The sequence below is a fragment of the Pan troglodytes genome, chromosome 19, assembly GCF_028858775.2.
Source record: "Pan troglodytes isolate AG18354 chromosome 19, NHGRI_mPanTro3-v2.0_pri, whole genome shotgun sequence".
In the NCBI taxonomy this organism is placed as follows: Eukaryota; Metazoa; Chordata; class Mammalia; order Primates; family Hominidae; genus Pan; species Pan troglodytes.
This window is the reverse complement of record NC_072417.2, coordinates 35493470-35518614: the sequence shown is the minus strand read 5'-3', so window position 1 is coordinate 35518614 and position 25145 is coordinate 35493470. Positions and strand designations below refer to the sequence as shown.

At 42.6% G+C, this 25145-nt stretch overlaps 1 pseudogene; it reads right to left on the bottom strand.

Annotated features, from left to right (window-relative positions):
• Nucleotides 1-432: 432 nt before the first annotated feature.
• Nucleotides 433-21793, bottom strand: LOC735348 (leucine-rich repeat-containing protein 37B-like; annotated as a pseudogene).
• Between the last annotated feature and the right edge of the window lie 3352 nt (nt 21794-25145).

Sequence of the window (25145 nt, the reverse complement as noted above, 5' to 3'; positions counted from 1 at the left end):
CCAGGGACCAAAAAACTGCACCACTACGCCCAGCTAATTTTTTTGTATTTTCAGTAGGGATGGGGATTCACTATGTTGGCCAAGCTGGTGTTGAACTCCTGACCTCAGGTGATCCGCCCCCCCTCAGCTCCTAAAGTTCTGGGATTACAGGCCTGAGCCACCCGCCCAGCAACAAGGCTAATTTGAGGGTCACTTGTTTGATGCCTTTTCTTGCCCATGCCATAGGTCAGAACTAGGATAAGCAGAGCAGGTCATATATAAGCTGTGTAAGTCTCTTGGCCGCTTTGTACCTTAGTTTCCCCATTTGAGAAAAATGAATGGATCTTAAGACACACTTTTCAGAGTTCGTAATGGGCTTATACCCAGCTAACCAGTAATTGTATGAGTTTTTATACAAAATAGTTGTTTACACGTATTCATCTTCTATTTCACTTACAAGTTGTGTAAAAACTGCATTCCGTGCCAGGCCTGAAATGTTCCAAGGCTCAGTTCTGTAATTAAATTGCAGCCCAGATTTCTACAAAAAAAGACATAAGCCAAAGGAAAAAAAAATTATTTCAGAACATTTATCATTTGCTGTGAGTCTAATTTACATAGGATGGAACATCACCTCAATCCTTTCTCTGTGCACTAAGGCAATCTCACTGTGGAAGATACTGGCTTATGATTTATACTTTAATATTGCACATGTGATACATTAGCTACAAAACAGTGAACGCTCAGTAAATACCTGTGTTAAGTGATCTTCATTTCTCTAGAACAGGATTTCACAACTTCAGTACCATCGACATTTTGGACTATATAACTCTTTGCCGTGGGGGTTTGTCTTATACTCTGCAGGAGGTTTAGCAGCATCTCTGGCCTCTGCCCACCAGATGCCAGGAGCACAACCACAGTTTTGTCAAGCAAAAGTGTCTCTGGACATTACCAAATGTCACCTGAGTACAAAATCACACCAGTTGAGAACCACTGCTCTCTGATGATTCACTATGATCTGTGTAATAATTCTTACACTAATCTTTGCTAGAGACAAAAAGGACTTGCTATAGAATTTTAGTACCTTTCTACTGGTCAAATTTTAATCATATTTCAAAATGAATAGCAAAGAGGTTTATAATTAAGTTTTATAAAAATTCCAAATGTAATAAAGTTATATTTGTAACTTACATATACTGCAAAAATGGTAGTGATTCAAATGTATGTCTTTCAATATATCGTATTTTATTACAGGATAAATCTCTAGGAAAAATAAAAGCAAAATATTGCCTTGATAAGTTATCAGTGTTGACTGGTATGAATAATAGCAAGAGTTTAGAATAATATTGAATACACATTTTTCATCTCGACTCTAAACATTTGGACCTGTATTTGAACTTTCCAGAGCTCCTAACCCTGCCTGTACCTCTCCTAGAGTCTCACCTTCATACTTTTAATAAATAAAATATACAACTTAATAGACTTTGGAATTAATTTTTCCTGAGAGCAGTAGACTTGATTAGATGCCCTTTTGTAGTCTCATCAAATCCTAGATTATGAGCTCAAAGCTTTTATCTCTATATATAGTTTCTAATATTAAAATGAATAGCCTCACATTTATACACCTTCCTAGTTTAGCTTTGTTTTCCTAAGCCAGTTCAGTATCAGAAGAAATAAAAGACATCCTTTCAACAGCATTTGAAAGGAAGTTACCCCTTTACTTAATACGTAACTTTGAACTAATATTCAAATCATATTAATACAATTAATTTCTATCATATTAATAGAAATTCATTTTTGGTTTTATATTGCTTTAATATTTCATGAAAGCAATTTCTTCAGTTATACAGAGATGGGGCTTTTCCCTCCCTCTTTACCTGGATGGTGTCATGTTGTCTGGCTGATGTCTCCATCTCTAGTCTCTCCCTTCCTAAACTATCCTCCACACAGTCATCATATAAACTCTCCAGAAGTGGCTTGCAAAGACCAGCACCTCCTGGGAAATTATTGAGGATGCAAATTCTTGGTCCCACTCTAGACCAACTGAATCAATAACTATGAGGGCGGAGTCCAGAACTGAGTTCTAACGTGCCCTCTCAATGACTGTGATGCAGATCCATCTTACAGCACTGCTGTGATAACAGGGTTCCCCATGATGGCTCCTCAGCTTGGCATTCAAAGCCCTAGAAGATCTGGCTCCAATTTCCTACTCTCCCTCCTTGTAATCTACAGGTACTCATGGCATTCCTCGAATACTTTCCTGTGTTTTGCCCTTCTCCCATTTCCCTTTTGCAAGTTTAGAATATTGTCCCCAAGGTGTCTGTCCGATGCTACACAATGGCCCTTCAAAGTCCTATTCAAATGGGATTGTTCTAGTAACAGCTTCCTGGGTCCAAACTGAAGTCATTTTCCCCTCTTCTATGCTTCAGAAACAATTTATCCCTCCTAGTGCCCACATCCATTTCTTCTTCTTAATGTAGTTATTGTTCATCCCATTTTTTCTGAGCATAAACTCCTTGAAAGCATGGACTAGGTCTTGATCATCTGCATTGCCCACCATGTTTAAAACTGACACATGGAAATAAAGTAAATTAAAATATTTGTAAAAGAAATGAATAGCTGGCCAGGTGCAGTGGCTCATGCCTGTAATCCCAGCACTTTGGGAGGCTGAGGCGGGTGGATTACAAGGTCAGGATATTGAGATCCTGGCTAACAGGGTGAAACCCCGTCTCTACTAAAAATACAATAAATTAGCTGGGCGTGGCAGTGTGTGCCTGTAGTTGCAGCTACTCGGGAGGCTGAGGCAGGAGAATGGAGTGAACCAGGGAGGCAGAGCTTGCGGTGAGCTGAGATCGCACCACAGCACTCCAGCCTGGGTGACAGAGCAAGATTCCGTCTCAAAATAAATAAATAAAAATAAATAAATAAATAAATAAATGAATAGCTGGGGGAGTGAGTAGTAGGAAAATGATTATTTTAAAGCAAATGTAGTTTTATTACTTCATGGCCTCTGTAGCACTTTGGCATCCACTTGAGGGTCTTTACACCCACTTTCCTTAAGCCTTTCACATTTGAAAGAATCTGTCCGCAAAAGAGCATCACTAATAAGGATTAATGACATACACACCTCTGTGGACAGAGGATAAGAATCAAGCTTTCATAGCAATTGAACATAGTATCTTCTTGTCTCTAAACATACAGAAATACTGTGCAGGTATCCCTTTCTTGGTAACAGGGCTGGGGAGATAGTTACTGTGTAATTAGTGAAGAGTTAGGGGCATTTCTGATATGCTTCTTACTGTAAACATTTCTAGCTCTACCACTTAACCATCATTTTAAACATCTGTTTTAATATAACAATTCCTGAAATGAAATCCTTAATACTAGTCTATTCTCTTGGTAGCTTAATATTCTTGATAATATTTCTATAATTCAACTGATTTCAAATATTTAAATGTCAATTTAATGCGATTAAATTACCAAAAAATTCTGGATTAATGATGTTCAAATGAATGTAGGTGGTCTATATTTTCTTCTCCTTTAGGCAACAATCTGAAGTTAACTTTAATTCCTTTCATCCTACTAAACCAATTTTTTCAAATCGTTTTTTGTGAAGGTCAGACAGTAAATATTTTAAGGCTCTGTGGGCCACCTATGATCTCTCTCACATATTTCTCTTTCTTTTTTCTTTCACAGTCCTTTAGAAATGCAAAAACCATTCTTAACTTAATGGGCTATTAAAAAACAGACCTTAGGTTAGATTTGATCTACTGGCTGTAGATTGAATAGAAGAAGATGGTATGTAAACCCTTATAAAACAAGGTTCATATGGGTGTCAGTCACTGCTCAGATCTTCTTACCATGTGAAATTTTTTCTGTCTGTATTTTGTCTATACAATTTAAAAACTGAAAATGCATAGGATGTAGCTAATGCTAGAGATGGGCTGAGACCCTATACAAACTTACAGAATTGCAGAATTTTATTGCTGGAAGAAATCTTAGACATTATCTAATTTGAACCTCTTATTCATTTTAAAGATAATATGACTAAAAACTCAAAAATATGATTAACTAACTTACAAATACTGGAAGGATAGCAGGCCTTCAAATGAATCCTTATGTAATTCAGTCAAATAATTTTCACTGAGAATTCTGGAAAATGAAAAGTTATTTCTAGGTTAAAATGCAAACTACAACTATTTGCTACACAGGACTATCTCCTGCATGTGGAGGAAAGCTGGGTCATGGTCATTTCAAGATGGTGGGATCTGCTCTGCTTTCATTCAAACCTTTTCTTCCATTTTCCTTTTTGTGTCCATCCCTCTCCACCACCACCACCACACACACACAGGCAAGCGCACACACACACTTGCAAGCACTCACACATATGCAAGCACAGACACACACAGAAGCACACACACACAGGCAAGCACACACACACATAGGCAAGCACACACACACAGGCAAGCACGCACACACACTTGCAAGCACACACACACATGCAAGCACACACACATGCACACACACAAGCAAGCACACACACACAAGCAAGCACACACACACAAGCAAGCACACACACACAAGCACACTGCTCCACTCTTCCCACCAAATTGTATCTTTAATGACTCCTCTCTAGATCATAATATACCTTTCAGAATCCAACTCTGGGTGGCACCAAGATCAGCAGAACCTCCATTTCCTCCTCTCTTTCCCCAAACCTTATTGCAAAAGCCCCACATGGGACCATGTCAGGGCTGCAAGTGAAGCCATTCAACTTTTTTCCCCCATCAAAAAAATTTGAGAACTACAATGTGCGTAAAGTGCAAATAACATAAATGTTGTTTATATTTAATGTAATTTAATTTAATTTAATTTCTGAGACAGGGTCCATTCTGTTATCCACACTGGTCTCAGACTCCTGGCTCAAGTGATCCTCCTGTCTCTGCCTCCCAAAGTGTTGGGATTGCAGACATGAGCCACCTCACCTGGCCAAATATTCAGTTTAATAATTATAAAGCAGATACCCATGTAAACATTGTTACAAAAGATTATTGCTAGCATCCCAGAAGCCCCAGTGTGCCCCTTTCCAATCATATTCCTCTCTCTAACCCTAATAGGTAACCACTACCCTGACTTTTGTAATGATTTTCTTGCTTTTAAAATGTAGTCCTGGCCTGGCGTGGTGGCTCATGCCTGTAATCCCAGCATTCTGGAAAGCCAAGGCACATGAATCACCTGAGGTCATGAGTTCGAGACCAGCCTGTCCAACATGGTGAAACTATTATCTCTACTAAAAATAGAAAAATTAGCTGGGCATGGTGGCGGGCACCTGTAATTCCAGCTACCCAGGAGGCTGAGGCAGGAGAATCCCTTGAACCCGGGAGGTGGAACTTGCAGTGAGCCAAGATCGCACCATTGAACTCCAGCCTGGGCAACAAGAACAAAATTCCGTCTCAAAAAATAAATAAAGCAATTCTCCTGCCTCAGCTTCCCAAGTAGATGGGATTATAGGCACCCACCACCATGCCTGGCTAATTTTTGTATTTTCAGTAGAGATGGGGTTTCACCATATTGGCCAGGCTGGTCTCAAACTCCCGACTTCAGGTGATCCACCTGCCTCGAACTCTTGAGGTGCTGGGGATACAGCTGTGAGCCACTGCACCTGGCATGTGTTTGATTTTTAATTTAGAACTCATGTATGTCTTGTCTATATAAGTCAAACTAATGATGTGACACAAACTGTTGTGAAAAATGTTACTTTGAATGTAAGCATTTTTTCCAAAATCATTTATGTGTCTCAACTAATTCCTTCTATAAATCAGGAAGAAAACGATAAAACAATTCAACAGGAAAATGAACAAAGGATAGAAAACTCAGAGAAGAAACACAAATGTTCAATAAACATATAAAGATGTTTAATTAAATTCATGAGTGATCAGAAAAATTCAAATTTGGATGGAATCCCTTTTATTCATCCATAAATTCAACAAAAAGTTGGCAAATACCCAACAGTGAAAAGGTGTGGGGAAATGAATGCTGTCATATTCTGCTGACGATACAGTCAGTTGGCACAACATTTTTGAGGACAATTAAAATTTTATATCTACATAGTCTTCACCCCAACTCTTCCATTTCTAGATATCTATGCTACAGGAATACTTGCCCACGAAGCATAAGCTCAACATTCATCAATGGGGAAATTATTAAATAAACTATGATGCATCCATACTATGGATTATGCAGGAGTTTAAATGAATGGGGTGACCCTCTAAGTCCTAGGAAGGAAATTATGAAGTGAAAGAATATCATATAAGTGATACCATGAAGTGAAAGAATCAAGTTGCAAGATGTTACCCTTTATGAAAAGAAAAAAGATTTTAAAAACCACACAACAAATCTATTTTGCTTTATGTAAATATGTATATAGGTAAATGGGGAAAAGTCTGGACGCATGTATACTAAACACACAGTAGCATTACCTCAGGGATGAGGGAGTAGGGCACAAGGAGGGTTTTTGTTATACCTGTTATTGCATTTTTATACATTAAAAATAGAATCATGGGCTGGGGGTGGTGGCTCATGCCTATAATATGAGCACTTTAGGAGGCCAAGGTGGGAGGATCACTTGAGCCCAGGAGCTCAAGACCAGCCTAAGCAGCATAGGAAGAGCCCGTCTCTACAAAAAATACAAAATTAGGTGGGCGCGGTGGCATGCACCTGTGGTCCCAGCTGCTTAGGAGGCTGAGATGGGAGGATCACTTGTGCCTGGGAGGTGAAGGCTGCAGTGAGATGTGATTATGCCACTGCACTCCAGCCCAGGGGACAAAGTAAGACCCTGTCTCTGAAAAAAAAAAAACGAGGAAAAAAAAGAATATAACCATGTATTATTTGTATGATAAAAAATAAATTTAAATTGCTTCTTATTTTAGAGAGAGCCTACCAAATTTAATTTTAAAATAACCATAGGATTGCAATCCACAGAGGCTGATTTGGGGTATGGAGGGGAAATATCTTTTCTCAGAGGTATGGACCTCAAAATTCTGGACCAAGAAGGATCTTACAATGCACTTAGTTTTTTGTCATATTTGGAGAGAATATACTCACAGTTTCTCAGTTCATCTGTATGCTTTCCATACATTTCCATCAATGTATGAAATATAGTTTCCTTGGAAATTTCTGTGAAGAAAGACAGTTTATATCCTTGAATAGGCAGGCAAAGAATGAACAGGATAAATAAAAGAATCATGGCAACCTTGTCGGGGATATTCAGAAACAGAAAATAACACCTGCTTTCTCATTTCCAGAGCTATCAGCTTCCCAGTTTGCACAATTCATCAAGAAATAATACGGGGCCACTGGCACAAATGATGAGACATCTCCCGGAAGCTTAACTTCCTATCCGTCCCATTTCTTGGACAGACGATGCCAGTTAATTACTTTGAATGTAAGTATTTTATCCAAAAGCACTTATGTGTCTAAACAAACTCCTACAAATCAACACAAAAATGGTCAATAATTCAACAGAAAAATGGGCATAAGCTTATCTTGATCGATAAATAAGTAGAAAGAAACCCTATGCCAGGTAACACCAAAGCTTTGCCCTCTGTTGAAACATCCTAGGCTTTTTCTTTCCACTCTTATTACAACTGATCTGATTTAGCCCCTTCACACTTTACTCCTACATTTTGCTAGACCTTTCTATTTTGTCTCCCTAAAATAAGCTTTTCCTTTTGGGTACTCTACATATGGATTCTGAAATAATCCTTTGCATGTCTATACTTGAACATAAAGCAAAAAAATAAAATAAAATAAAATAATCTTCCTGTTTTAATCATTTAATCTCTCTTGCTTGGAAACTTTCGATGGCTTTCCATACCTCATTGTGTACCCTTTAAGACCCAAGTAAACTTTTAGCTTATCCATGTAGCTTTCCCTGATCTCCACACCTCAAGGACCACAGATTCTGGTAAATTCTAGCACTGATGGTATGCATTATCTTTTAGGAATTAATTATATACACCGCCCTTTTTATGCCTATTCTCTTTCTTCCCTCCTATCATTTTCATGTTCTGCAGACAATAGCATACTTGGTCCTGGGTTTGACACAAAATGAGTGCTACATATAAAAAGCCAGGGACAAAGATGAGTTCTGGACATAACTAAAGGACAGAGTCATCATGTTAACAGCCAACACTCCTACATATGCTAGGCACTGATGAAGTGTTTCATATATTCACTCACCCAAATTTCACAACAATCCTATGAAATGGTAACTAGCATAATCCCCAGTTTAAAAGGAGGAAATTGAGTCACAGAGCAGAATAACTTGCTCTGGATCACCAAGCTAATAAACAGACCTGGGTTCAAACCCAGGCAGCCTGGCTCCAGAATCAATTCTTAACCACTTAGAGCATCATCACTGAGATCGGGAGAGTGACAGGCTGCTGTAAAGAAGGTGAAGCGGGTCAGGCGCGGTGGCTCACGCCTGTAATCCCAGCACTTTGGGAGGCTAAAGTGGGTGGATCGCCTGAGGTCAGGAGTTCAAGACCAGCCTGACCAACATGGAGAAACCCCGTCTCTACTAAAAACACAAAAAATTAGCCAGGTGTGGTGGCGCATGCCTGTAATCTCAGCAACTCAGGAGGCTGAGGCAGGAGAATCACTTGAACCCGGGAGATGGAGGTTGCGGTGAGCCAAGACCATGCCATTGCACTCCAGCCTGTGCAACAAGAGCAAAACTCTGTCTCAAAAAAAAAAAAAGAGGGTGAAGCGAAAATAGGAGCAGAGCAGCGGTTAAGCAATGATGTGATGGGGTAAATAAGAATGGATAAGAAAACGAGTAAGAGTAAAAGACTGGAGAAAAAGTAAAAGACTGGAGAATGGGTCTAACATTAAAGGAGAATGAGGAGAAGGGAGAATTGACAAGCAAAGGTGAAAGCAGAAAGTCACTTGTCAGTATGGCTTGGGGAGATAAAGAAGGCCCAGGAAGGCCTCCAGGAAAAGGCTGCCATGTCAGGCAAGACACAGAGGATGATTGAGGAAAGGTGATTCTTACAAGGTGGTGAAGATGCCATTGTAGGTGTCGGGCTCTGGCACAGGCACTTGGCGGAGCCTCTGCTTTGAGCTGAGACCAACACATGACAGAGTCTCATCTCCGCAGGTGCAGAGCTCACATATGTTGGTGCTTGTGGAGGCCTTCTGTTCCTCTGGTGCAGTTTCAGACTGCACCAATGAATCCTGAGAAGATTCTAACTTTGTAGGTGGACCTGTGACTTCAGTCAGGCTTCGATGCAGAGTCTGAACCTGGTCTGGATGAGGAGCTCTAGTCTTCTCCAGGGCTGTGGAATGTCCAATCTCTGTAGTGGGTTCTGGAGTTATGGCAAGCCCCGGGTCTGGAGGCTGAGCTGAGGTTTCCTCCGAGGTTGGAGACGGTTTAACCTCTGTAGTAGGCTCTGTAGTTATGCTAAGCTCCAGGTCCACAGGTTGAACTGTGGCTTCAGTCAGGTGTGAATGCTGAGCCTGACCCTTGTCTGAAGGTGGAAGTGTCACCTCAGGGTGTTCTGGAGGAGGAGCTGTAGTCGTCAGGGCTGCAGAAGAAGGTTCCACCTCCTCTGGAGGCTGAATTGGGGCCTCCTGCTGGGCTTGGGTAGATTCTGTCTCATTTTTAGGCTCTGAAGTCATGGTAACCTCCACATCTGCAGGTTTGACTGTAATATTGGGCGAATTATAATGAGCTTGATCCTCACCTGGAGGTTGAACTGTCACTTCATGATTCAGTGGAGTTTGAGCTAGACTCTCCATAGAGGACTCAGTTTTGCTCTCCAAACTTCAAATAAGGGGTCAGAGCCAAGGGTCAAGACTTTAGGAAAAGCTCCAGAAATACCCTGCACTCAAAAACCAGTTTCAGAGTTTCACATTTTCCTGAGAATGAAACAAATTATCCTCCAAATTCTGCTGCTTCTTTTGAATTATGGTTACACTGGCTATGTTATCCAACCCTTGAGTTTTGTTTTGTTTGTTTTTTGAGATGGAGTTTCGCTCTTGTCGCCCAGGCTGGAGTGCAATGGCATGATCTTGGCTCACCACAACCTCCACCTCGTTGGTTCAAGCGATTCTCCTGCCTCAGCCTCCAGAGTAGCTGGGATGCATGCACCACCGTTTCCCCCATGTTGGTCAGGCTGGTCTTGAACTCCCAACCTTAGGTGATCCACCCGCCTTGGCCTCCCAAAGCACTGGCATTACAGGTGTGAGCCACTGCGCCCAGCCATGTTACCTTTGAGTTTTTATCTCCACATACTTGAATTAAACTGTGTAGTTCTTCCCATCTGACATCTACAATCTCTTCACTGGGTCTGCACTCCACAGCTATTTTACCACTTTCTGAAATAAAGTTAGCAAGTATCAATTCAGAATCTTTTTCATTCTAAAACTTCCTGAATATAATGGTAGCACCCCACAATGAGACATTCTTTTGGTTTCTAAAAGCAGAAAATAAGAGCATTTTCCTGAAGTTTCCTCATCATATGCTTCGTGTTTTTTTTTTTTATTTTTTTGTTTTTTGGAGACTGGGTCTCACTCTGTCACCCAGGCTGAAGTGCAGTGGCACTATCATAGCTCACTGCAGCCTGGAATTCCTGGGCTCAAGTGATCTTCCTGCCTCAGCCTCCAGAGTAGCAGGGACTACTCCCCTGTGCCCGGCTAATTCTCTTTTTTAGAGACATGGTCCTGCTTTGTTGCCCAGGCTGGTCTCGAACTCCTAGCTTGAAGTGATCCTTCCGTCTTGGCCTCCCAAATTGCTGAGATTTCAGGCGTGGGTCACCATGTCCGGTCTCACAGCTCAGTTTTTAACGTATGTATGAAATATCAACTGTGTTTGGTTCAAAGGACTTTATGATCTTACAGATAAGAACTAAGGAATAATAACATAAGAAATGAAAAATGTGGACACAAAAATGTTCAATCACAATATGATTAAATGGTAAGGCATCAGGTAGGGGGTCGAAGTAAGTTCAAATCCAAAATAGAGACCATGGGCTGGTAGACACTTCACATTAGAAGCATGGCTAGGTATCATCTACTCCCTGAGAACCAAAATTCCACCAGACACAGTGAACAAAGCTTCGGAGAGAGAGAACATTTGAACATTTTATTGGCAGAAAATGGCCCACATGCTCTACAGACAATACAACTTCCTTCAAGGCAAACTAGAGCTATAATGCTTTTGGTCTATGCAGTTTTCAGTGTGTGCAAGGGATACCTTTGCATAAGAGGGAGAGGTAAACAGCCCACACATTTAGCTTGGTTATTAAAGGTCCTCCTTCCCTATAACCTGATAGGTTATTTCCCCTAAGATCCAGATGAGTACACATTAGATGAAATTCCAGAAGTTATCTTCAAATTTTGCTACTCATTGAATGTCATGAAGATCCTGGAAACAAAAGAAAAAAACAAGAAACAACCTTGCTACTCAACAAGGGATTGATATTGTCACATTTGAGAGAAATTCAGAATCTCAGGCCTAAACCCAGGCCTCCTAAATTAGGATCTGCAGTTTCTCACAATCTTCAGGTGATTTCTATGGTCATGAAAGTTTGAAAAGCTGCCTTGAAACAGTCCTTCCTAAAACTGAAGTGGAGGTGCAGCAAAAATCATCTGGTAAATTGTTAAAAGTCATCTCAAATGCAACCCAAATTTACAGAATCCCAGGTGAAGCTCAGTAGTCTGTATTTTTATCCTTCTCCCCAAATAATTCTGATGTGCAGGCAAGTTTGAAAACCACTGCGTTCAAGAAAATGGATACTCCCCTTACCAAGTGGAAAGTAGGATTTTGGAAACTCAGGCAAGGGAAGCAAAAAGATGCCTCAGGAGGCATGATTACAACAGGATTGATGCAAACGGAAGCCGAAGCTTAACCACAGACATTAATATATGCCTACAAAAGAAAATGCTAAGGAAGTCAAGTGGTCTGCATGAATTCTGAAGAAAAACGGAGAACCAAAGACCAAAATTTGTCAATGAATTTCCAGGACAGCCCCAGGTTAAGGGAGTGAATTTCTTGACTGAATGACACAGACTCTGGACCACCTGATCGGTTATTACCTTAATGGAGGAATTATATTACAATGTATAGGTACCTTAATTAGAATGACCTGGCAGTTACTGAGGCAAAATTTTCTGTTCCTTTGTATTCTGTAACACAAGAAGGATCTACATGGATGTTCTCTTCTCTGAACTGTTTGGATGAACTGGTCAACGGCACTCATCATGCCTTGGGTTTTAAATCTGCATTGTGGTCATAATCTGTTATTTAATTAATTTCTCATATTTTTAATAAAAAGTTTGCCTACATATTTTAGACAGAAATTACCTTACTTTGCTGAAATTCTGAGAAATCCTAGACGGTTTTCAAGGCCGGGCTCAAATGTCACCTCTACTACCCTTTGCTGTGCCTCCTGGCGCTGTGCTTCTGACACTGTACGGTCCTCCATGACAGCGTGAGCACGATTATATTACAGACAATTACTCATGCCCCCCTGGCTCATTTGTTGACTCCCTTAGAGCACAGATCATGTTTCAGTTATTGTACTAACTAAAACAATATTTGTTCAACCAATGACACCCATAAACAAAAGTACCCGCCAAGGGCAGAGATGCAGAGGTAAAGTCATGCCAAGATTAAATCCCAGAAACCATTGTAGATTTTTCGGAGTTGACCCATACATTTATTGTATTAATTCTTAAAAAAAAATTACAGTGTTTTCAGACTTCTAGACTTCAAAAGACAACTCTCTATATAATGTATGTTTCTAGAAGGAAAAAGTGTAACATTGTCCCCTTGTTTCTAATTGGTATCTGAGAAAAGAGGCCTCACTCAATATTGGTATAGGGAAGGGGGAAGTTCATTTCCAGCAGAAGTTAATACTCCAGAACTAATAAAATCTAATTATTTAATCTGCTATTACACATCTATAAACCATGAATGGCATATCAAGAAGAAATAATCTGTGATGCATTGAAATCTTTTAAAAATTATGAAACTTACTTGTCAAATGTTACAAGGATTCACCTTTTGATGTGGAATAGTGTCCCAATCTGGTATTAACGTTATTACTGAACAAGGCTGTGCTCTTTGAGTACATTCCATTTGCCCCCAATCCCTATCTTCTGTGTCAGTAATAATATAAAAATCACCAGCTAGCTTTTACAGGTGCTTTCTTTTTTTTGAGACAGAGTCGCTCTGTCGCCCAGGCTGGAGTGCAGTGGCGCAATCTTGGCTCACTGCAACCTCCACCCCCTAGGTTCAAGCCACTCGCCTGCCTCACTCCCAAGTAGCTGGGATTACAGGAGCCCACCACCACACCTGGCTAATTTTTATATTTTTAGTAGAGATGGGGTCTCACCATGTTGGCCAGGCTGGTCTCAAATTCCTGACCTCAAGTGATCCACCCACCTAGGCCTCCCAAAGTGCTGGGATTACAGGTGTGAGCCACCATGCCTGGCCTATAGAGTGCTATTTGCCAGACATTGTGCTGAGCACTTTAAAGTGCATTATCTTATTTTATCCTCACATCAGCTCCATAAAATAGCTACCATTATTACCTCTACATGTATATAGATATATGTATCTATCTATCTATATCTACATACATTGGAAGTCTCACCAGTGTTTTAACTTGTGCTTTCAACCACTATACATATTTTAAAGAGCGTAAGAGGAGAAACAACCATTTGTGTTTTAAAATTTTCCCAGATACCATTTCTGCTGCTCTTTCTTTATCTCTGAAGTTCTAGTATTACCACTGGTATAATTTTCCTTTGGCCTAAAGACCTGCTTATACATTTATTTTAGAGTAGAACTTCTGACAACACATTCTGTTAGATTTTCTTCATCCGAAATGGCTTTTTTTTCTTTTTGCCTTAATTGTTGAAGGGTATTTTTGCTGGATATAGAATTCTGGATTGACATTTCTCTCAGTACTTTAAAGATGTTCTGCAGTTACTTGAATCGCTGAAAGGCTTAAAGCTGGGGACTGGCTCTATCACACACGTTTTACAGTAAGGTTCATTACTTTTATATCTTCATTGTGGACCACAGCCTTTATCATCACTAAATCTTTGTCTCATTTAGGAGTTTTTAAATTTTGCTTTGAACCTAACTTTTGTAACTCCTTTCTTTTTATTTCCTACAATGTGGAGTTTATCGGGGACAACATAGGCAGTTGGAAATACATAACTGGAGTTTAGAAGAGAGGTCTAGGTAGGAAAATGGATCTAGAAGTCATTGATATTTTGGTGGTAATTGAGTCAACTGATAATTAGGGGAAAGTTGAGGAAACTAAATGCTGAGGACTATCACATGTAAGAGGGATGTTTGAAGGAGGAATAACTGGTCAAGGAAATTGGGTCATGAGTGGCAACAGGAAATTTAAGAAGGATGTAGTGGCCAAAGGTATCATACATGCATTGTATATGTATGTAGAGATATATCTTTCAATGTATGTGGATATATGTCTACATACATATACAATGTATGCATGTAGATATACATTGAAAGTATAGATACATATCTATATACCTAGATACATTGAAAGTGTATATAGATATATACACACATACACACACACACACACACACATATATATACAATTATAAGGGAGGGGGACTAGAATAAAGAAACCTATATGGTTGCAATACTTTGACGTTGTATTTAGAGGTAAAAGGCTAACTCTAAGTAGGTAGGTTAGGTGTATATTTTGTAATTCCTACAGCAAAAACATAGCCCAGATATGACCAAAAGCCATTTAATAAAACAAAACACTAAAAAATATTCAATTAATCCAAAAGTAGGCAGAAAAAAGAAACAGAAGAAACCCCCCAAAAAAGAGATAATCAGAAAACAAATAATAAAATGGGAAACCTAAATCCAATCATTATCAATCATATTAAATGTAAATGGTCCAACACACATTAATTAAAAGACGCTGTCAGATTACATTTAAAAGAAAAATAAATAAAACAAGAAACCATTTGAAAATATAATGATGTGGCCAGGCATGGTGGCTCACACCTATAATCCCAGCATTTTGGGAGGCTGAGGTGGGCAGGTGCCTTGAGCCCAGGAATTCAAGACCAGCCTGGGCAACATGGCGAAACCCCATCTCTATTTTTATAAATTGAAAGTAAACGAATATCATGATATATAGATTAAAAGCAAAAGGGCAGGGAAAGATATGTCATTCTAACACTAGTCAAAAACAGTATTATATTACTAATATAAAACACTAATTTTATATTAGTATTAAATAATGGTTTTTTGTTTGTTTGTCTGTTTTCGAGACGGGGTCTTGCCCTGTTACCCAGGCTAGAGTGCAGTGGCACGATCTCGGCTCACTACAACCTCTGCCTCCCGGCTTCAAGCAATTCTCCTGCCTCAGCCTCCCAAGTAGTTGGGATTACAGGTGCCTGCCACCGCGCCTGGCTCATTTTTGTATTTTTAGTAGGGACGGGGTTTCACCATCTTAGCCAGGTTGGTCTCGAACTCCTGACCTCAGGTGACTCACCCTCCTCGGCCTCCCAAAGTGCTGGGATTACAGGCGTGAGGCACCGCACCTGGCCTGTATGTATGTATTTATTTGAGATGGAGTCTTGCTCTGCTTCCCAGGCTGGGGTGCAGTGGTGTGATCTCAGCTCACTGCAATATCCACCACCTGGATTCCAGTGATTCTCTTGCCTCAACCTTCTGAGTAGCTGGGACTACAGACGTGTGCCACCACACCAGGCTGTTTTTCTATTTTTAGTAGAGACGGGGTTTCGCCATATTGGCCGATCTGGTGTCGAACTCCTGACCTCAGGTGATCCACCCGCCTTGGCCTCCCAAAGTGTTGGGATTACAGGCGTGAGCCACCATGTCTGGCCAAATAATGATTTTTAGTATAATGATTATTACCAGAAATAAAGGTTATTTCAGAATGATAAAGGGGTCAAATAATCATCAAGAGGACAAAACTGTAAATGTTTCTGCATCTAACAACAGGGCCTCAAAATATGAGACGCATAGACAGAATTTCAAGGAGAAAGAGAACAAACCCATAACAATCGTTGTAGACTTCAACACTCCTTTCTCAGTAATCACTAGAACAAGCAGACAGGAAATCAGCAAGGATAGAGCAGACCTTAACATGATCAACCAACTTGACCTAATTATTATTTATGAAACACTTTACCTAACGGCAGCAGGACACATCTTTCCCATTACAAACTGAACACTCACCTAAAAAATGTTTCAGGCCATATACAAACCTCTAAATTTTTTTTTTTAATTCATCATACCAAGTATGGTCTCTAACCATAATGGAATTAAATTAGAAACCAACAACAAAGATATCTGGGAAATCCCTAAATGTTTGAAAATTAAACAATACGTTTTAAAACAAATCATGGGTCAAAGAGTAAGTCATAATAGAAATTTTACTATATTGTGAACCAAATGAAAATAAAACATATATCACAAATTCTAAGATATGTTTTTAAAAGTGCACAAAGGGGCTGGGCGCGGTGGCTCATGCCTGTAATCCCAGCACTTTGGGAGGCCAAGGCAGGTGAAACACCTGAGGACAGGAGTTTGAGACCAGCCTGGCCAACATGGTGAAACCCCATCTCTACTAAAAATCCAAAATTAGCTGGGTGTGGTGGTGGGTGCCTGTAATCCCAGCTACTCGGGAGGCTGAGGCACGAGAATCATTTCAACCCAGGAGGTGGAGGCTGCAGTGAGCCAAGATCGTGCCACTGCACTCCATTCTGGGCAACGGAGCAAGATTCTGTCTTAAAAAAAGAAAAATGCATAAAGGAGCACAATGGTTTAGCCTGGAATCCCAGCACTTTGGGAGGCCAAGGCAGGAAGATTGCTTGAGCCCTAAAATTCAAGACCAGCCTGGGCAATATAGTGAGACCTCATCTCTATTTGAAAAGAAAGAAAGAAAAATCAAAGAAAATGAGGTATATAAGCACGATAGGATATTATTCAGCCATTAAAAAAGTGAAATCCGGGCCGGGCATGGTGGCTCACATCTGTAATCCCAGCACTTTGGGAGGCTGAGGAAGGCGGATCACGAGGTCAGGGGTTCGAGAACTGACTGGCTAACATAGTGAAACCCCGTCTTTTCTAAAAATACAAAAATCAGCGGGGCGTGGTGGCGGGTGCCTGTAGTCCCAGCTACTTGGGAGGCTGAGGCAGGAGAATCGCTTGAACCCAGGAGGTGGAGGTTGCAGTGAGCCAAGATTGTGCCACTGCACTCCAGCCTAGGTGACAGAGCAAGACTCCATCTCAAAAAAAAAAAAAAAAAAAAAAAAAGTGAAATCCTTCATCTATAAAGCTAGAGGTTTGGAAAATAAAACCTATTTGCAGCAACATGGATAGAACTGGAGGACATTATGTTAAGTGAAATAGGCCAAGGACAGAAAGACAAGTATCGCATATTCTCATTTATATGTGAGAGATTAAGAAGTTGATTTCATGGAGATAGGCAGTAGAATGATGGTTACTGGGGGCTGGGAAGCAGGTAGGGATGAAGACAAGTTGATTCATGGGCATAAAAGCGCAGTCAGATGGAAGGAATAAGTTTTAGTTTTTGTTTGCACAGTAGGGTAACTAGAGTCAACAATAACTTACTGTATATTTTAAAATAGCTAGAACATTTGTTATCTTCCCAATACAAAAAAAAGGATAAACATCTGAGATGATGGATACCCTAATTAACCTGATTTGATCATTACACATTGTATGAATCTACCGAAATATTACATGTACCCTTATAAATATGTACACTCTACCTTAAGGAAACAGTGAAAACAGAAGGTGTGGAACAACAACGACCACAACAAAATCAAAGAGGAAAATCTTTGTGAACTTGGGTTGGTCAGGCCAGGAATCAGCAAACCATGGCCAATCCACTACCCGTTGTTGTAATAATCAAAAGAATAACAATATAATTGGTAATTTGTAAATTATGTGAAATTCAAACTGCAGTGTTCATAAAGTTTTATCAGAACAGCTATTCTCATTCTATAGACATTACGTATTGTCTACGACTGCTTTCATTGCTACAATGGCAGAGCTGCAACAGGGACAGCAAGGCTGAATATTTACTATCTGACCTTTTACAGAAAAAGTCTGGCAAGATCTGGGTTAGGCAGAGTTGTTAGATGAACACCAAATCTGTAAAAGAAAAAATGTGGTAAAGCAGACTTCATCCAAATTTAAAACTTATGCTCCGGGAAAAAGACACTGCTAAGACAATGAAACACAAGGCACAGATGGGCAGAAAATATATGAACATCACACAACCTAACAAAGCACTTATATCCAAAATATATAAAGAACTCTTACTACCCAATAATAAGAAATTGGCCAGGCATGGTGGCTCATGCCTCTAATCCCAGCACTTTGGGAGGCCAAGGCAGGCAGATTGCTTGAGCTCAGGAGTTCAAGACCAGCCTGGGCAACACAGCGAAACCCCATCCCTATTAAAAATACAAAAATTAGCCACACATGGTGGTGGCATGCACCTGTGGTCCCAACTACTTGGGAGGCTGAGGTGGGAGGATCACCTTGAGCCCAGGGTCGAGGGGAATGACAGGCTGCAGTGAGCCAAGATCATGCCACTGCACTCCAGCGTGGGTGAAAGAGCGAGACTCTGTCTTCAAAAAATAAAATAAAAGAAGAATAACAATAAAGAAAGCAACCCAATTAAACATCTTAAATCAAGATTTTGGTATCTTGGCCAGGCATGGCGGCTCATGCCTGTCATCTCAGCACTTTGGGAGGCCGAGGCAGGCAGATCGCTTGAGCCCAGGATTCAAAATCAGTCTGGGCAACATATCAAACTCCCATCTCTATTTAAAACAAACAAACAAAGAAAAAACTAGCCAGGTATGGTGGTGCACACTTGCAATCCCAGCTACTTGGGAGACTGGGAGGTGGGAGGATGGCTTGAGCCCAGAAGGTGGAGGCTGCAGTGAGTGGTGACTGTGCCACTGCTCTCCAGCCTGGGCAACAGAGCAAGACTGTATCTCAAAAAAAAAAAAGATTTTAGTATTTTTCCAGAAACAATGATATACAGATGGCAAATAAAAAGATGCACATAAAAAGAGGCTCAGAACCATTAGTCATTAGGGACAAGCAAATTAAAACCACAAGGAGCTACCACCATATACTTACTAAGGTGGCTAAAAAAAAAACCAACAAAAACTGACAATATCAAGTGCTAGAGAGGATACAGGGCAACCGGAACTCTTCATACATTTGCAGGTAAGAATGAAAAATGGTACAGCTACTTTGGAAAACAGTTTTGGCAGTTTCTTATAAACATACAACCCAGAAATCATACTCCTAGGTATTTACTCAAGAGAAACAAGTCTGCGTTCATACAAAAAACATGATGGAAATGTTTGGGGCAGCTTTATTCATAGCTGCCAAAAACTAGAAATAACCAAAACAATTTTGAATCGGATGAATTACCAAATTTGGTTGGATCTTGTTTGGCTTTCTGCTTTGCTTTTTAATCAGCCATTTACCAGCAACTGTTGCACTGGCCCGTCAGCACTCGAAGAATAAAAACAAACACACAGGACCAGGTAAAGTTCCCCTACTAACCAAAATGATCCGTTTCCTTAACACAATTTAAAAACCACAGCTAGGGGTGTGAACACAGGCATGTTTTTCTGTGTGTTTGTGTGCCACAATCTGTACAAATCCTTAATTCCCTTTTAAGGAACAGATATATAATGAAAATCCGAAAGGAAACACATTAGAAATGCAAAGAGGTTTGCAAAACAAGAGGCTTCTTTCATTCCAGAAAACCACACCAAAACAAGGGGAGAAAAATGAATGCAATGGATATGTGTTTGCCAAAGTTTCAATCCTGCCCAGTGGAGACACTGCACTGGCACAAATTTGTAGGGGTGGGTTGCCCCTCCACACCTGTGGGTGTTTCTCGTGAGGTGGAACGAGAGACTTAGGAAAGAAAAACACACAGAGACAAAGTATAGAGAAAGAAATAAGGGGACCCGGGGGACCAGCGTTCAGCATATGGAGGATCCCGCCAGCCTCTGAGTTCCCTTAGTATTTATTGATCATTTGTGGGTGTTTCTCGAAGAGAGGGATGTGTCAGGGTCACAAGACAATTGTGGGGAGAGGGTCAGCAGACAAACACGTGAACAAAGGTCTTTGCATCATAGACAATGTAAAGGATTAAGTGCTGTGCTTTTACATATGCATACACATAAACATCTCAATGCTTTACAAAGCAGTATTGCTGCCCGCAGGTCCCACCTCCAGCCCTGAGGCGGTTTTTCCCTATCTCAGTAGATGGAGCATACAATCGGGTTTTATACCGAGACATTCCATTGCCCAGGGACGGGCAGGAGACAGATGCCTTCCTCTTGTCTCAACTGCAAGAGGCATTCCTTCCTCTTTTACTAATCCTCCTCAGCACAGACCCTTTACGGGTGTCGGGCTGGGGGACGGTCAGGTCTTTCCCTTCCCACGAGGCCATATTTCAGACTATCACATGGGGAGAAGCCTTGGACAATACCTGGCTTTCCTAGGCACAGGTCCCTGCGGCCTTCCGCAGTGTTTGTGTCCCTGGGTACTTGAGATTAGGGAGTGGTGATGACTCTTAAGGAGCGTGCTGCCTTCAAGCGTCTGTTTAACAAAGCACATCTTGCACCGCCCTTAATCCATTTAACTCTGAGTTGACACAGCACATGTTTCAGAGAGCACGGGGTTGGGGGTAAGGTTATAGATTAACAGAATCTCAAGGCAGAAGAATTTTTCTTAGTACAGAACAAAATGGAGTCTCCTATGTCTACTTCTTTCTACACAGACACAGTAACAATCTGATCTCTCTTGTTTTTCCCCACACAAATTTTGAGGAGAAAAAAAGGGAGTTGGGGGGACGGGGAGCAAGCGAGTGCGGCCTGCAAACTGCAACAATGCAATCTCCATTTTGAACAATGTGCTTCTTTCCTCTTATAAATCTAGTTTTTTGCCACTTGATGTGCCCTCCCATTTCCCCTCTAAAGTTTAGGGGTCGGCGGGGTTGGCGGGAGATCGGAGCGGGATGCACAGCACATAAGTGAGCAAAGGGGGAGGGGAGAGGAGGTGGGGAATGAGTCTGCAGCAACTGCGCTGGGTGGGTACCTGGAGTGCTGCTGAAGCTGCTTTCCGTGGAGTAACTGGCGTCCTCGGCGTCATCTTCCAGCTCCTCCGGATAATCGGAGTCATCGTCGTCCTCCTCCATGTCATCCTCCTAGTTGTCCTCAGACTCCTGGGTCTCCTCGGCATCGCCGCCCCCCTCCTCTTCCTCCTCCTCCTCGCTCTCGTGGTCATCATACACCACTTTGTTGACAGCCCTCCGGGCTGCGGTGGTCCGGCCTAGGTGGCTGCCCCCGCGCCCCCGCCGGGCCCGTGCGCTGGTGCCGGCGCGGGGCGGGCCGGCGGCGGTGGCTTCCTCCGGCTACTGCTGCCCATCCTGGGCGAGCTCAGCCGCGTCTTGGGCGCCACCTCAGCCTGGCGGCTGCCCACCTGCCCCGGCTACTACCGCGTATCGGCGAGGGGAGCCCCCGATGGGTCCGGACGTGGGCGGCGGCGGCGGGGCCGGGGCGCAGCGCTCCGCAGCGGGAGCCGCGGGCTGCTTGGTCGGCCTGCCCCGCCGGCCCCTCTTGTTGGAGCCCAGGCGGCGGGAGAAGGGAAAGCAGACGGGGAGGGCCAGGCGCAGTGGCGGCGGTGGGGGAGCGCCGGGGCCGGGTTGGGAGGCCCGAGGGGCTGGGCGGGAGGGGCCCGGCCGGCGGAAGCGGGTGGAGGGAGAAGGCTCAACCGAATTGCTGGGGCCCCACTCAAGATCGCCTTCAACCGCCACCTTGTTTCTTCCCTCTACAGGAGCGCGGTCACGTGAGGTGCGCCGCCGCCCAGCCTGGGAAGGGGGCGAGGTGGCGCGGCGGCCGCTAGGGGGAGCGCGGGAGCATTGAGTCGGGGGCGGAGAGCTCGGGGCGCCTGGACTTGGCGCAGCACGGCGCTCCGGGTGCGGGTGGCGCGGCTGAAAGAGGCCCGCAGCTCCCGACAAGCCCCGCGTCTAAGGCCTTCAGAGACCACAGTCTCCGCGGACCCCTGGCTGGAGCCCAAAGCCGGCCGGGCCTCCTTCCCGCGACTCCCCTTCCGCGGCTCGGAGAGGAAGGCAGGAGAGCCCCCAAATATCGTTCCCCTCCCGCCCTCTAGGGAAACTGAGGCTGAAAGAGGCAGCGAGAGAAAGAAAAAAAAAGTCGCGGAGGGGGGCGGCCCGAGCGACCTAAGGGACGGGGCAGCGCCAGCGACCGAGGAAAATTAGTCGGGGTGGGGTACAGGGAGACAAGCCCCCAGAATTTAGGAAACTCCGAAGCTTGGAAGTGGAGTCCTGAATTGATTCCGATGACAACTGCTCCGGATCTGTGCCAGGAGCCACACCCCGGGCTGCCACGCCCGGAGGGAGGGGGGTCCCTAAGACCTGTTGCATGGGATCCCCACTCGGAAAGCCTCAGTAAACCCCAGAATGCAAGTACTGCATGTTCCAATCTCCCGCCACCTTCCCAGTGTCCCAGCTAGGACCCTGACCACCTTAGCAAGAACTTACCTCTCCTTTGCAGTGGAAAAGAGGGAATCCTGCCTAAAACCTACTTCACGGTGTTACAGGTCTGTATTATCGGGAAATAACCTTAATTTATTTACCTGACAAATCACTAGGTTTGAGCTTAGCCCAGGGGACGACTCATGGTGACAGTTCAGGCACCCTCAAACCTTATCACAGGGACTCAACCCTGAGTGGTTGAGGTCAGTTCTTCAGATAAGAGAAAGGTTTGCCGGGCACAGTGGCTGACGCCTGTAATCCCAGCACTTTGGGAGGCCGAGGCGGGCGGATCACAAGGTCAGGAGTTCGAGACCATCCTGGCTAGCACAGTGAAACCCCATCTCTACTAAAAATACAAAAAAAAAAAAATTAGCCGGGCGTAGGTGGTGCACGCCTGTAGTCCCAGCTACTCGGGAGGCTGAGGCAGGAGAATGGCATAAAATCCGGGAGGCGGAGGTTGCAGTGAACCGAGATCGCGCCACTGCACTCCAGCCTGGGAGACAGAGCGAGACTCCGTCTCAAAAAAAAAAAAGAAAGGTTTCGTAAACATATGTTAATATTTATTGAGATAAGTGTCAACCAAAAAGTAATTTAAAGAAAAATAGTTGGCCGGGTGCGATAGCTCATGCCTGTAATCCCAGCCCTTTTGAGAGGCCAAGGCCGGACGATTGCTTGAGGTCAGGAGTTTGAGACTAGCCTGGGCAACATAGCAGGACCTCATCTCTAGAAAAAAATTGAAAAATTAGCCGGGCATGGTGGTGCGCAGCTGTGGTTCCAGCTACGCCAGAGGGTGAGGGGGGAGGATCGCTTGAGCCTGGGAGGTGGATGTTGCACTGAGCCATGATTGCACCTCTGCACTCCAGCCTGAGTGACAGAGCAAGCCCCTGTCTCAAAATTTTTTAAAAAGAAAGAAAAATACCTAATAGGAGATGGCTTATTTCAATCTAGTTAGGAAAATGGAACACATATGTGAAATGAAAATTAAAATACAAGCACTAATTGCCAAATAAATGCATTCAATACAGTTTGGTTGAGCTCTAAGGGTGGCAAATGTGTGTTATGTCTTCAGGGACTAGGTAAATAATGTAAGTCAATAAAGTAGACAAGGTGAAGACCTAGGCCAATGGAAATGCCCATATTTTGTTTGAAGAGGGTGGCCAGGTGTGGTGGCTCAGACCTGTAATCCCAGCACTTTAGGAAACCAGGTAGGCAGATCACTTGAGCCCAGAAGTTTGAGATTAGCCTGGCCAACATAGTGAAACCCCATCTCTACTAAAAACACAAAAATTAGCCGGGCATGGTGGCATGTGCCCGTAGTCCTAGCTACTCAGGAGGCTGAGGCAGGAGAATCGCTTGAACCTGGGAGGCGGAGGTTGTGCTGAGCGGAGATCATGCCACTGCACTCCAGCCTGGGCAACAGAGCGAGACTCCTTCACCACCCCCCTACCCCCCCCCAAAAAAAGGGAAAAGTTAAACAAAACAGACCAAAAAAATCCAAACTCTTCTTTGAATGGGTTAGCAGGTATTTGCTGTTTTGTTCCTTTATGCTTTAATGAATTTATCTTTCTGTGGCTTCAAGAAGAAAAATGTTAAGTCAGTGAATACTGTATAGGTTGAGCATCCTTACCTAAAATGCTTTGGATCACAGGTGTTTTGGGCTTTTTTGGAATATTTGCATTCTACTTACCAGTTAATCATTTCTAATCTGAAAATCTGAAATGCTCTAATGAGCATTTCCTTTGAACAGCATGTTGACACTCAAAAACTTTTGGACCTTGGAGCATTTTGGATTTCAGATTTTCAGAATAAGGGTACTCCACCAGTATCCTTTTATTTATCTATGATTTAATATAGCCCTTCTTTCTTCAGAATTACTGAGTGACTCATTCCTGTAATGCTGCTGAATTTTTATTCATTTATTACCTTAATAATAATATTTAACATTTATTGATCACTAATGTGCCCAGGCACTATGGTAGATGCCTCATCATTATACTTTTAAGTCTTATAGTGGCACACAGGCAGGTTTTATTATATCCTCATTTTACAAGTGAGATAAATAAAATGTCTTAGAGACTCAGAGAGGTTGTGTTTTGTCCATGTCCACATATCTTCTAAGCACATTAGCCTATTTAAAGCCAGATCTCTCCAAAAGCCCAGTTTTTTCAGTTCCCTCAGTTTGCCATTGAGGAAACAGGAAAATCAGACTCACTGTCATCAATTGCCTCACACATACTCTTGAATTGCTTTTGAGTGGGAACAGAAATACCATTATGTGTGTTCCTCTACATCTAGTCCTAGACATTAATTTGCCTTGTTTCTTTTAAGTTAGTGACCATCTCTGTTGAAGTCTTTAAATCCATTAAAAGTGAATGGAACCTTAGGAGAGTTTTAGGCTGGAGAGGAAGCTCCTCTTCTCTTCATTTTGGGCTTCGATTGTCCAGAAGTAAAGAAAAGGGATGAGATATTATTTGAGATAACTCCTTCAAGAACCAGAACTTAGCAAAGCGT